Below are 13633 nucleotides of genomic sequence, written 5' to 3'. Positions count from 1 at the left end.
TCGAAATCAGACAACGTCCAAATTGTTTTATAACGACTCTTAGAAAAAAGAAACTTATAAAAAGAGTTAAAAAAAAAAAAATAAACAACTATTATCCACAAAATATGTTAACAAAACAAAATGTCTTAGTGTAGCTAAATTGGAAGTACCTCAACAATAGATCCTTGATTAAAATTTTCATATCACAATTAATAACTACTGTTGGAACTATGCCCCAGAGCAATCGTTATGTAACGTTTAGAACGTATTTTATACGGTGTAATTATTAATGGGGATTAATAATTAGATGGTTTTTTCTTATTATCTTATTAAAGTGTTAATACGATGATAAATCCTTGATTAAACTGGTATACTTGACATCATGATGGAGATTATGATAATGAGAGTCGAGTATTATAGAGTTTAGTCTAAAAGTGTTCTTGGTCGTTGGATCATCAGAACGGGACTATGATAATCCGGGTAGACCAATATATTGATAACGACACTCATATGATGAGTATTAATAGATCTCATTCATTAAGTTATAATATAGATAATGCATATGGAGATATGATTATTGAACGTGATCAACAGTGAGATTTCCCAAATGGTTATTATTACCTATGCACTGCCAATGTGAAATTCTCTTAAGGAGTAATTGTATATTTTATCCTTTGACCTGAGATCATCATTGTAGTTAATAGACTACTAAATATACTTAGATACCGGACACCTAGTGTGTAAAAATGCTAGTTGAATGGTCATTGGGTATAATTGAGTACCTATGCAACTAGTGGTGAGTCAAGATGGAATCCGTCAACTCAAGGTAATGAGTTTGAACTCTATGTTGTCATTAATCTTATTGGTTATATAAAACCTTGGCCAGGGTAGACGAATGATTTAAGAAAAGAGTTTCTTAAAGTCATTTCCGACCAATAATGATAGACGTGTAACATAGTGGTCGTCTCGTGGGGTTTGACAGTCAAACCATACCCTAGGACGATCCGGAGTTGGAACGATGGAGGGAAATAAATACATTATCCTTTACCAGGTTCGAGTACAGTGAATATTGGTATTCACGCTATCCGGCTGTCGAGGAGTGTTGTTAGACGCCAACCTCGATTAATAGTTAATGAGATTAATTATTACCGGTTTAGCGATGAACCTATGTGGTCACACACTTACGGTGTGATATTTAACGCTTACGGTTATTTAATTTATTATGAGATAATTAATTAAATAATCTCGACGACATATTTTTATATTGCTCGCTAACACGAGAATATAGTTAATATCGGAAAAATAGTTGTATGAGAGATCGAGACGGAAATGTGGATTGGTCTTGGAGGCCTCCACGTTGGCATACATATCCATGTAATGATACGTGCTTTATGAATTGTAACATTGCATGGCATGTTGGTTCACAAATTGCTATGTGCCATTCATTTGTGGTTTTCTTAGCAAAGTTAAAGGCTGACTAATAGCTTTTTACTTAGTGGCTAAGTTTTCCATTTGCCTATAAATAGATGGCTTGGCTGTGGATTTTTTAAGGATAATCGGAAAGAGTTCCGATCTCATCTTACCTCATTCATACAAAGCGAGAAAAGTGTTTTCTCTATATCCAAGGTCGTCTCAAGGGTTGAGAACGTTAGTTTATCTACCGGTGTGGATACACTAGAGACTCCGTATTTTCGGGGTTAGACCAATTTATTGTCTACACATAAAGTATGTGTCCCTTTACCCAGTTTTTATAAGTTTTTAAATGCAATAGGTCTCAGGAGGACCGCGTTTCTGTCTTCCGCTGCTACATGTGATGTGCCGCGGTCCCTTCAATTGGTATCAGAGCCAATTTTGCATTTACATTTTGTAAATTTGGGTCGTAAATTTACTGATTTGATCATGGGTCAGTCCGGAACGGGTTCAAGCCTGTCTTACACCCTAAAAGTGTCCCAAATACGTAGGTTGGGCCTTGATAATGGGCCTATTTGATAAGCCCAACCCCGGCCCTGTCGGGTTAAAACGGGCTTCCAGGCTAAGACGGGCTTTTTGACCTATGCGACAGTATCGAAAATTATGATGAGATGGCTAATTAAGAAAAAAACAATATACGTAATTATTAGCTAACAAATCTTTGAGGCAAATATTACCTACGTTAACTACACAATGGGAATTAAAGATAGAGAAATATTACATGATTAATTAATGAAGATGTCCAGAATCTCACTTAAACTAGATGTAGCAGCATTTATTTGTACTTATATATGTAAACATAAGAGACATAAGATGCGGAAGCTTGACAAGTGTATATAGGCCCTAGTAGATACTTTTTCTTCATAAGACTTTGCTTGTTAGAATACTTGTAAAACACCCTAGGATGTGTCATGTTAATATCCTTTGACCCATGGATTAAGGCCTAGTCAAGAGTACCTTGTAGTGTGATAACTCCTTGGCTACCGTTTATTCCAAGGTGACCCTTGAAGCCATGCAACTATCATTCATCCATGTTCTACCATACATTTTGTCATCAAAGAGAATGGGCACAAAAATTATTCAAATTTGAGTTCAAGAAATGAAAAGTCAAAAAGTTTGCAAATTGCATCAAAAGAAAAGAGGAGTAACAAAAATGAAAACTCCTATGCCTCAAATATAAGGCACCCTCGTTACTAATTGGGGTGACTTTGAAAATGTTCAAAAGAAATTGCAAAAAGTTGAAAAATTGTCAAGTATTGAAATGGCAAAAATCAAAAGAAATGGCAAAAAGAAAAGTGTTCTCAAATGTCAAATGCCACAAGAAATTGGGGGGGGGGGGGGAACAACAACAAAAGCAAACTCTCGAATAAAACTCAATTACTATTGATCCCTTTATCCATCATATCCATTTTTGTGTATGGTAGAGAGGGGACGACCATTCTTCTTGTCTAGGCAAGAAGGGGACTTCCGCGATCCTCCAATGTTTCTAACACCATAGGGAGTCTATTCTTGACAAAAACATTTAACGATTGAGGACAAAGGTACCCTAGCTTGACACAACTTGGAGGTGATTTATTGGTATCCTTCTAGGCTTAGTAGTTTGAAGAAACCATATCTATGAAGGAGCGTGTACCCTTGAATTGCTTCCCCTTTAGATAATTTCCGCCACTTAGATGAGGAAAGTGGCTATTCTTTTGTAGATGCATCCATTACTTGTTTTTGTGTCCTTTAATGCTTGGATGTGTCGCCATTTTGGCAAGACCCACCTTGCCTTGCAAGAAGGCATCCTACCTCATGGTTGTCTTATTGTGAGTTGAAGGGGCGGAGTGAGACCCGCTAATTGTCTCATGTCGGCTATATTAGTAGTATAGTTTAAATAAGGGTCCTAGTTTTGTCACCTCTTTACTAGGGACGAGAAAAGGTTAAGTTTGGGGATATTTGATGTGATCAATATTTGAGCATATTTAGTCCCCGAATTAGCCTCGTTTCTATGCTTTTTAGTGCATATTTGGATCATTTACTATCTTTAGTCCTTTGTTTTGCATATTCTTTGAGGTTTTGTTTCCGTGGTAGGAGAGGAGTGCAAACCTTGCATTTTCATGGCAAAATAGAGCTAAATTGATCGAATCTAATGACCAAGCATCAAAGAGAAGACAAGACTAGAAGGCCTTTGTACATATTGTAGTAGATGGGCAATGATGAAGAAGATCCTTTCATCTCCGACGAGATCCCGGAGGATTGTTGGAAGAAGAAAGAAGAAAAGAAGAAAAAGGAAGGCTGGGACAAGATCCGAGCGTCTTAACAGTCGAGACGCCCGCCCAAAACTGCCAGAATCCGAGCGTCCAAGCTTGAAGGCCGCTCGTCCAGCCACCTGAGAATCCGCCCGTCCCGACCCTTAGACGCTCGGATTGTGTTACAGGACAACACGTCCTCTTCTTCCCTCCATTGAAGATGCGCATATTTTTGAAAGACTAGCAAAAAGGAGACCCGCATCTTTTCTTGAGAGGAGCGATTCCTCAAGGACTTAATCGTCATTTAAGCCCTTAGTAACCCTAATTTGTGCACCTAATCCCCACTATAAATACCCCATTAGTCTAATTAGGTTAGCATGTTCTTCTTATCAATCTTTAGTGTAGTTTATATCACCTTAATCTCTCCTTAATCTTGTAATCAACTTCAAATCAAATATTAATACAAATCTCATTTCCTTAATCTCTCTTTTGTTCATCTTTTATTTTGGGTAATTGAAGATTATTTGGGTTTATTGGGAGATTGGCAACCTTCCATCAATCATCAAGTACTTCTTTTATTCTTTGCATTATTATTTTGGAATCATCATTAGGTATAACTCTCTTAATCCCTTTTTAATTATTGTTAATCATCTTCATTTATTCATCATGGTTTGCTTTGTTAATATGATTGACAACCTTGTTAACATGTTAAACTTGATAATGAGTGAGTAGTTTCCTTAACTAGGGTCAATGGGTAATTAAGGGAAACCAACATGGGGGATGATTCATGCTTAATCTAATATGTTTTCATAATTTATTTGCTTGCTTGTTGTGATCTCAACTTATGCACATGTTATGTTTGATGAAATACTAGCCTATGAATCCTTGCATTTTTTACTCATCACTTACCTTTTCAATGAGACATGTAAGACATAAACCAACTCGAGTCTCATTAGACCATGCATATAGTTAAGTAGGGAGGATTAATTCGACTTGTAGGTGTTGTACAATCTAATCGATTCGGCTTCGGGACCCAAACCTTCCTAGGATTGTAAGATATAAACCAACTCGATCCTATCACAACAATAATTGCTTGCTTATAATTTGAGAATATGTTTGTATGATCTATTCCCATGAATCCCCTATGACCCCATGACACCCTAGTGCTTTTAATCAATTGTTTACATCTCATTTTAGGCTTGTTTACTTTAATTGTTATTTAGTTTAGTGATCATCTTATCTCAACCCAAATTGTGACACCCCTAGACACCGCTACTTGCAATCGAAAATCCTACATCAATACCCGTCCTCTGGGATCCGACCTTTACTTGCCTCTTTACTAATAGTAGAGTTGTTTGTGAAGTTATAAATATTGTTTTGGTCTAGGTGCTCCTAACGACAAGTAACTGAAATCTAAGCTCAAAGCGGACCGACGAAATCCGTTTTAAAAAAAATTGTTTAATTATCTGTGATTTTCTAGTGTTTGTGATTTGACTTATGCATGCCCTGTAATTTTTACTTTTTTCTGATTCAAAGTTGCAGTATTGATTCTTTGACCGTATGTACAACACAAAAAGATAACGGTTCTTTGTTAAGCCGTTATCATATTTCATATATCAACAACGGTTTTTTGTAAATCCATTGTCATATTACACCAATGAACAACGGTTTTTCTTATACCCGTTTTAAATACAGATCCAAAACTGAAAAGTTTGTGGTTTTACCAATGCATGCCCTATTATTTTTGGTTGTTTCACCATTATTCACCCCATGCATGCATGCACAATTAATACAAGTTTGAACGTAACGTATGGATAAAATTAATCCAATTAATTATAGCTTTATTATACTATAAATAGCATCGCATTTCCAATAACAATAAGAATCACTTTATTATTACTAACCTTTCTACTTCACTTTTTAAATAATCTATATATGCATACATATCTTAATTAAATAATGTCGTCGTCTTCATCATCCGCAGTCGCACCTCCTCAACAATCGGTAACCCGCTATGTCAACCCGATTAAGTGCATAATTCACAATCTCCCAGTCATACGCGATGCTGCTGGGAAGCCAGCTTCTAAGTCTCTTATCCCATTGAGGGACATCCTCATTGAGAATGAGTTTTCAAAGGTTAGGGCAATCTACCTGGCTTGGAATTCTAGTCGTGGGTTTCTTGGATATGCTCTGATCGTGTTTTGAGGGGATGTTCTTGACGATTTTCGCCAAGCAAAACAACTCGGTGCAAGGTATGCATCACGTGACCATCAAAGGGGCAAAATTGACTAATATAGCGACCACCCTAGGGATCGTTATGATCACGCTGGGCCTCACTTATGGCTTGCCACCGCCGAGGACGCTCATCTGATGAGAAGAATCATTCCGTACAATTTTATTAATGTACCGAAATCATGGGAAGACGAAGAAGTGCCTCATTTTGATCCCCGTCTTGATGCCGATGTAGTACGCATGATTTATAATCATGTTTATCCTCAGTACCCACCTCCTAGTCAAACTCCTGTTAGGGTGTTTTATTAATGTACTAATTAGTTAGCTTTTTGTTTTTGTGTTATTTTTATTTTTTATTTGGTTTCCTTTTTTACCCCTTGTTGTACTGCTTTTTTTTTTTTACGCTATTGCATAATATGCTCGTTTTAATATATTGTTCTACTCTTTATTACATGCAAATGCTTATTAACATAGATTTTAAATAACTTGCGAACAGACAAATGAATGAAACAATAACATATAATATAATGACTACGGTAGTGCATAAAAACCGTGTTAGTTCACAAACACCTCTAAAAATAAATGGAAATTGGATGATATTAGTAAGATAATTACAACGGTTCTTACAAGAACCGTGTTAAATTATGCAATTGCTGAATAACATTATTTTAAATAACCTTCTTTCTTTCTTTATTTCTTCATTTATCTCTCTCTCTCTCTCTCTCTCTCTCTCTCTCTCTCTCTCTCTCTCTCTCTCTCTTCTCTCTCTCTCTCTCTCTCTCTTATTACTCAAATTATGTCAAGTGTAGCTCTTGTTCTTCCTCTATTTCAACAGGGACATGTAATTGCACAGTTCCGACAGCATTGCGGACTTCTTGGACTTTGCAAAATCCGGGAAGAAAGTTTCTTACATGCAAATTCTATAATCCCGAGACTAAAATGCGTGGATGCAATTACTTCAAGTGGGTTGATGAACCAATGACTGAGTGGCAGAGGAAGGTTATAAACAGGTTAGTGAATGAGAAAAAGAGCATGGATATCGAGATTACTCAAGTGAGAAGTATACTATATCAATTTGAAGAATCGAAGCGGGGAAATGACACTGAAATATTGAAGGCAAAAGAAGAATGCAAGAAGTTAACCATGGATAACGTAGAACTCAAAAATAATGAGGCATGGCTTAAGTTAATTGTCAAATTTATTCTTCTAATTGTTATTTACCTAGTTTATTATGTATGGTGGTAGTTTGTACTCTTTATGTGTAAACATGTAATCCTTTAAATTAATGGAAATAAGCAAGATTTTCTAAGAAACATATTGTAATTAGCTGGCATATACCAAATGAAGTTTTATTTCTTGGCGGTAAAATCAAACACAATGAAATATAAAATAAAACGGTTATACCCAAACCGTTGTTAAGGACGTATATAGTTAAAACGGTTCAGGCCGTTATTATATATATAAAAATGATGCTTTATTTCTTGGCGGGAAAATCAAACAACATGAAAATATGATTGACAACGGTTATTTATGACCTGGGCTTCCCAATACATACCCTCACCCCTTACTCAGAACCTTTGGATAGTGGATGGCCTTATCCAGGGCGTACGAGAGTCATTTTAGGCATAGAATGCTAAAAGGGGGATGAGTCTTTATCTTTAGTACCTATGTCAAACACCTCCTTTTTCCTTGGTGGCGACTCCGAACATCTCTAATCGTTTCGACACCTTTACCGAGACGAAACAGACCGATCTAAAGCGATCCGGTCGAAAGCATTTTTACGCCGCCGAGCGTGGCTTTCAAAAGACCGATGTACATCCACAGATTGGCTAGGCGTGCATGTGGCCCATGTCCTCAGTTTGGCGACTCCGGTGGGGAAAACTAGGACACTTGTGTCTTTGTGATCCTTAGAGGTGAAACTCGAACGAGGTCGTGGTTTAAAGTGCATTAATTGATATTACGGTCATAAGTCGGGTTCCTTGTCCGGGCCCATAACCTAACCCTTCTCGACCAATTGGCTCATCCCGTCGGCGTGAGTTTTCTCATCCCCGCGTTTCGAATCACGATTGAGTCAAGCATACCATTGACGTTACATATTTTTGTTTCGTCAAAGAGCTTTCATCACCTTCGAGCACGAGGCTAGGGCATCCTCCTTACACATTTTGTTTGGATTGGTATCCCTCTGCCAAATCGAGGTTTGATTGCTTGGTGTGTAACCCACCCTTCTAAGCCAAAACCCGTGTCAGCATTATGCATAATATAATGAAACTGTGAGTGCTTATGTGCTATATGATCATAAGTCCTTCCGTGTCATTTTCAAACTTTCAAAAACACCTTTTTGCGCCGTTATAATGGCCATTTCAAACCTCGGTCTTTCGCCGACCGTTGCACGCCTTTTTAGGCCGTCGTAATGACGATTTTCAAACCCGGTTTTTACAACCGTTTCAAAGCACCTTTTTAGGCCATCCTAATGACGATTTTCAAACCCGGTTTTCTACAACCGTTTCAAAATCACCTTTTTAGGCCGTCGTAATGACGATTTTCAAACTCGGTTTTTCACAACCGTTTCAAACCTTGGTCTTTTGCCGACCGTTGCACAACTTTTTATGCCGTTATAATGGCCATTTCAAAACCCGGTTTTTATAACCATTTCAAATGCACCTTTTTATACCGTCGTAATGACGATTTCAAACCTTGGTTTTCACAAACCATTTCACAATACCCTTTACGTCGTCATAATGGCCGTTTCAAACCTCGGTCCCTTGCCGACCGTTGCATTCTCAAAGCGCCCTTTACGCCGTCATAATGACGAATTTTACCCTCGAATTTTCAAAATTCGAAATCAATTTTTAAACAAAAACATTTTCAAACCGTCATAATGACAATTTTAACCCGTGCAACTTTCCAAATTTCAAATCTCGTTTTCTAAATCAAATTTGGCTTTTCTAAGCCGTCGTAATAACGATTTCAATTCTCACACTTTTCAATTTATATACCGTCTTTCAAAGGTTAAGCGGTTTTCTAACCCGTCGTAATGACGAATTCAATCCTCACGATTTCCAATCTTGAAAACGAATTTAACCATTTTCAAATTCCATTCAAAATCGAATCATTTGGAAACGAATTTAACCGTTTTCAAATTCCAATCAAAAATCAAGTCATTTGAAAGCCAATTTAACCGCTTTCAAATTCCAATCAAAAATCAAATCATTTGAAAACGAATTTAACCGTTTTCAAATTCCATTCAAAATCTAATCATCTGAAAACCAATTTAACCGTTTTCAAATTTTAAATCAAAAATCAAATCTTTGAAAACTAATTTAACCGTTTTCAAATTTCAAATCAAAAATCAAATCTTTGAAAACTAATTTAACTGTTTTCAAATTTCAAATCCTATTTCAAATTCTTTGAAAACAAATTTAACCGTTTTCAAATTTCAATTCAAATTCAAATCTTTGAAAACAAATCTGACCGTTTTCAAATTTCAAATCCAACTTCAAATCATTTGAAAACAAATTTAATCGTTTTCAAATTTCAATTCAAAGTCAAATATTTGAAAACGAATTTAACCGTTTTCAGATTTCAAATCAAAACTCAAGTCATTTGAGAACAAATTTAACCGTTTTCAAATTTCAAATCAAAACTCAATCTTTGAAAACAAATTTAACCATTTTCAGATTTCAATCAAATTTCAAATATTTGAAAACAAATCTAACCGTTTTCAAATTTCAATTCAAAATCAAATCTTTGAAAACAAATCTAACCGTTTTCAAATTTCAATTCAAAATCAAATATTTGAAAACAAATATAACCGTTTTCAAATTTCATTTCAAAATAAAATATTGAAGACAACTTTAACCATTTTCAAAATCCAAATCAAAATTCAAATATTTAAAGTAAATCTAAACGTTTTCCAATTTCAAACGTTTTAAAACAAATCTAACCGTTTTCTAATTTCAAATTCAAAATCAAATCTTTGAAAACAAATTTAACCGTTTTCAGATTTCAATCCAATTTCAAATCATTTGAAAACAAACTTAACCGTTTTCAAATTTTCAACCCAATTCAAATCTTTGAAAGCAAAGTTAACCGTTTTCATGGCCATTGTGATGACGATTCCAAATTATTCGATTCTCGATTTTCTAATCCGTGATTCGTTATTTCAAAAACCGTCTCTGGAAACAGTACATCGTTTTTCGAGCCGACTCAAACTCAAAACCGTCTTTTGAAAACAAACCTAAGACAACCCTCTTCAGCTGATCGACTTTCGGAGATCCCTACTCTTCGAAAGCCGTCCATAAAACAACAAATGGATCTTTATTGAAAATTTCTATTTTCGAAAATTTCAATCCACCTTTCTGATTCAGCCTCGAGTCGATTAGAGTCCAGTCGATTTCAAGCCAAGTCGTCTAGATAACGTCGGATCTCCGCCCAAGTTAATACCTACCTTCTGGTCTAGGTCGTGTCGCCTAATTGTCGAGACATCTCCAATGGCGTTAGCAGAGTCAAAACCTCTCGGATATTAAACCCGCATTTCCCCTACATTACGGGTCAAAGGTCAAGTTGTTTACATGTCTTGTCCAACGGCGTCACGCCATCAACAAACTTCCAAATCTCATCAGAAGTCGTCTGTCTAGGCATCACTATGCCAAAGTTGACACTCGAGTCTAAATTTAAGTCATGCACCAAGAGTTCAAACACAAGAGGTCATTCACGATCTCTAATGAACTCGTAACCTAGTCACACCGTCGCGTCTTCATGACATAACTGCCTTTTATACATATGTGTCGCACTTGCCTTTGTTTGTGCAATACCTTGCCAAGACAAGTTATAACGCCTATCGTTATGTCAAATAGGAATTCCTTGGGTGCCATTAATGGCCAACCAGAAACTCGAGAAGCTGATCAACCTTCATCCGCCATGACTTCTGCTGAAACCAACGACATGGTCCTTCGACTCCTAGCTTCCGTGGAAAACTTGAGCACTCGTCTCTCCCATGTTGAAGACAAAATGATAACCGAGAATCCTCCCTCTTCTGATATTGAGCAAAGGGTTAAGCTTCTTGAAAGCCGGCTACTGGCCAACGACCAAACCAAAACCAGACGACCTCATAGGTCCTTCCCTGATCTGGGTATGCCTTATGCCACAGCCTTGGAAAGGCTAACCTCCCAAGGAAAACTTCAACCAATTGGTCCAACTCCAGACCCTCTACCAAACAAGCGAGGACGTAGATGGGATGGAAACCTCTTTTGCCAATATCACCAAGGCCGCATACATGACACTGAAATGTGTCTCCCTCTAAAAGGCGACATCCTCAATATGATCGAAAAGGGCGAGTTACCATTACCTCCCCAAACAAACAACAAAAACAACCATCCTGAAGACCCTATTGAACACAGTGAAGAATCTTCCCTAGACTGCTCTCATCTCATCTCTCCTGAGGATGAGAAAATTCATGCAATTGATGAGGATGGCATACAAAGCGGTATAATGATGCTCTCCATCTCCATCAACAACATATTTTCAAAGCTGCAAGTGGCTATCGATGATTTGAACACCCGGGTAGCTAATTTGGAGAAAAGGGTCGGTACTACCGAAAATGAACCTAACCACCAAGGAGAAAACCAACCCTCCATTCACCAACCAACAACTGTTGAAAATGAGGAGTCATATGATGGTTCCCATACCCATGAACCTACCGACAAAGAACATGAAATGACCTCTCAAAATACCCTTCAAACTATTAAGCAACATCCCAAAAACTTCCCACTGACAACAACCCAATCCTGCTTCCGCCTAGGATTGACAAAAACAAAAACAAAACTCATAAAAACATCCCAAAAAACACCAATGTGGGAACCATGGGAAAACATCAAAGGGTATTCACAGATCTGGGAATAACATGTGGCACCGCTCTGGAGATACTTGCTTCAGAAGGAATGCTCCAACCCATTGGACCAACTCCGAATCCGTCTGAGGCTAAGAAATCCCGTTTCTGGAACCCTAATGCCTAATGTCAGTACCATCAAGGCAAGGGCGATGACACCGAAACCTTCTTCAAACTCAAGCATGCCATTCAAGATATGATCGAAGCTAGCAAAATCATAATTGCACCTCCCAGTCAAGACAATCCTCCTGAATGTCTCAAATCAAACAGGAAGGTTGAGCGTTCTCAAAGGACATTCACTAAACTAAACACAACCTATGCCGCAACTCTTCAAAAGCTCATGACTGAAGGGAAGCTACAACCAATCGGGCCCACTCCGGACCCGTCTGGATGCAAGAAAAGCCGTTTCTGGGACGCCAATTCCTATTGCTAATATCATCAAGGAAAAGGTCATGATACGGAAACATGCTTTAAACTGAAACGTGTTATTCAAAATATGATCGACGACCATGAACTGGTAGCTTCATCCCTATGCCAACCAAGTGATGACAATCCTAATGAACATCTCTTTCTCCAAGAAGATAAAAGCCTCATCTACTATTGTCCTCATATCATCCCCAACAACGAGAGCGAAGTGCTCAAGTGGGTCAATGCTCAAGACCAGACATTCAAGCTGCCTGATGCATTGAAGAAGACCTTCAAGGAGGAAGATGATGATTAGGAGTCCGTATCTACGATTAAGTCTGAGTCCGAGTCCGAGTCTTAGGCTTTCTCATATCTATCCTAGTGTCTGTCCTTTTGTTCCTAAGTGACAAACTGGGGGCTGTCCCCATGAGTCACATGTATTCATCGAGTCTGTGCTAACCTCTTATTTATCTAAATAAAAGCACGATTTCCAACTATCATATATTCTCCCCTTTACCATTTCCCGTTGACAACGAGGATTGATTTGAGAATTGATTTAAAACAAACAACATGTTCCAATTCAATGTGATTACACTCGAGTGACGTTCCGTACCGAGTAAGTGGAGGACTCAAAACTCCGTGTCCATTCTCTTTACCTATTCCATGTCTGGCAATAGAAACCTTTTATTAGCACCCAATTTAGAACGAGCCTTTATCAAAGGGATCCTACGACGAACCCAGATAACAAACCAGAACATGTCCTTGTTCATGATCAATGACTGAAGGCAAGCCCATTCCCCACAAAAACATCTCATCTCCAAGAATCAACCTCTCACCAACGGGTACATCCCCGTCTGCACCTTTACCTGCCTCGAACGAAGGACAACAAAGAACCAATAAATCAAAAACCAAAGCCAAAGGAAAACCAGAGCCAAGGCCAAAATCAAAGGCCCAAGCCAATAACAATTCACCAAAAGCCAATGCGAAAGGCCAAAATCAAAGGCCCTAGCTAATATCCTTTCACTCGAAGCCAAAGCGAAAGGCCCAAGCCAAAAGCCATTCGGCCAATAGCCATTCATCCCAAGGCCAAAGCCAAAGCCAAAACAAAGGCAAAAACCAAAGCCAAGGCAAAAGCCAAAACAAAAATGGGATAGTGAAATTCAAATTCACTATTTTTACAAATTTCAAACGACGAAAATTAAAACCGTCATTTTCAAATTAAAAAAAAAAAAAACAAGATAGTTAAATTCAAGTTCGCTATCTTCACCAGCTTCAAACGACGGAAATTAAAACCGTCATTTTCAAATCAAAAAACAAGATAGTGAAATTCAAATTCACTATTTTCACAATTCCAAACAACGGAATTAAAAACCATCCCATTCAAAAAACAAAATAGTGAAATTCAAATTCGCTATTTTCCCACAATTTC

The sequence above is a fragment of the Silene latifolia genome, chromosome 3 (genome assembly GCF_048544455.1).
Source record: "Silene latifolia isolate original U9 population chromosome 3, ASM4854445v1, whole genome shotgun sequence".
In the NCBI taxonomy this organism is placed as follows: Eukaryota; Viridiplantae; Streptophyta; class Magnoliopsida; order Caryophyllales; family Caryophyllaceae; genus Silene; species Silene latifolia.
Note: the sequence above shows the minus strand (reverse complement) of the source record.